We start from the raw sequence: 2,034 nt of genomic DNA, 5'->3' as shown, positions 1-2,034 counted from the left end.
TAAGAATTTGTATCATTTTCAAAGTTGAAAATCACAAGCAGTTAGCATTTTATTAGGAACTCAAATCGTTTAATTAATTTAATTATTTTCTTTTTTAAAAAAGGAGACAACGTATTTTTTCCTAAATCAAGATATGCCCAAAAATGTGCTTTTAATCGTTTGTCTTTTAAGCATTTAATTAAAAAAAAAATAATTGACAGTTTAGAATTATATAAATGAATGAAAAAGTTAATATGAATTGAATTTAGATAATTTTTAATTTATATTTAATTTTAAAATAAATGCAAGTAAGGGTGGGGTATATACATCCACCACAAATAATATATATATATATATATATATATACTACCGCTACTACCGCTACTGCCGCTACTGCTGTTAAATACTACTACTGCTGTTAAATACTACCAAGACGTAACACAATTGTATTAAAATACTATCACTACTAATAATATTTACTCTAATGTATTAAAATATAATATATTATTAATGTCACTATTACTATTATTGGTATATACGTACTACTACTATTTATTATTATTATATTATTACTGTTATTATTAATATATTTTTATTCTTTATTTAATATCTAAATAAATTATACTCCAAATATGTTTTATAACATTTAAATTTTAAAAGAAATAAGTTTATGAAAGAGTAAAAGTTTATTTTGAGCTCTTTAACAATAAGTGTCTATTTTAAGTTAATAATTTTTTTTAAATGAAGGATAATGTATTTTAATATTCAACATTATTATTACATCATTATTAACTTTGTCCTAAAAAATGATATATGGCTTCATAGCAGCTTGATACTTGGCTTCTTGTGATGCTTCGTCCTCTACTTTATAATATATATAGATATAGATAGATATGAAATATATAAATAATTATAATAGTGTTCATTAAAAGGAGTAAATTTTAATTATTTTTTATCACAATATGAAATAATAGGATAAAAATAAACAAAAGTATTCATCAAACATTTTGCTTTATTATATATATAGAGTTGAAATATATAAATAATCATAATAGTTTTCATTCATAGGAATCAATTATAATTATTTTTATCACAATATGAAAATATGAAATAATAGAATAAAAATCAATAATAGTGTTCATTCAATTTTTTTTTACCATAATATGAAAATAGATAAGAAAATTTAAAAATCTATATATAAAATAAATAATTAATCAGTAAAATAAATTTTGTTATCAAAAAAATTAGATTTTTATTGTCAAAATACTAAGTGGCTAGTTCTCAATATGCCACTTGGCATAATTTTATACAAACTTTTTTGATTTATTATATATATAGATTATATTCTCATCAACATAACAATTGAAAGTTGTTTGACTTAAAATATCCATCAATAGTAAGTGTAGTAGCTAATTGGGAAAATGACCTTATTATTATGAATTAAGGATTACTGTGATCACAAAAGTTTTAATAATTAGATATATGCTAATTTCCTTCATTAATGCAGTGCTTCAAGCCTCTCAATGATATATAATCTTGATTCTTAGTTCGAAAAATAAAGAAGATTTTGTAAATAGTGGTTAATGCTTTTAATCAAGGATATAATTATATTATCAAAGACTTCATTCATGGAGGGTGTAAGCACAAGAAGAAAATTGCTAAATTAAGTTCTTCTGGAGAAACACCCACGTGGGTAACTGCTATTCGTTGGAGAAGTTTTATGTAGACACGTAAAATTTATTGGAACAAATTCATATGAAATTTGGATTTAACCCATATTTTATTGGGTCTAAAATTATTTTGAATTATAAAAATAATAAGCTCATTTTATTTCTCATCAAGGACTTCAAGGTTCATCTCACCTTGAGGCCCAAACTTATGCCACGTGTCAAGTGACGCGGCATCCCAGTCAAATTAAAAACCAATGAGGCAAGGCCACACACTCAAATGATGTGGCAATCTAAGTCAAGTTCAAGAACAATAAAACATCGCCAAGTGTCCCAATTGACATATGTTTGGCCAATCACAAGCAACTTATCACATAACATTTGTGAT

The sequence above is a fragment of the Capsicum annuum genome, unplaced genomic scaffold, assembly GCF_002878395.1.
Source record: "Capsicum annuum cultivar UCD-10X-F1 unplaced genomic scaffold, UCD10Xv1.1 ctg4743, whole genome shotgun sequence".
In the NCBI taxonomy this organism is placed as follows: Eukaryota; Viridiplantae; Streptophyta; class Magnoliopsida; order Solanales; family Solanaceae; genus Capsicum; species Capsicum annuum.
This window is presented reverse-complemented; position numbering follows the sequence as displayed.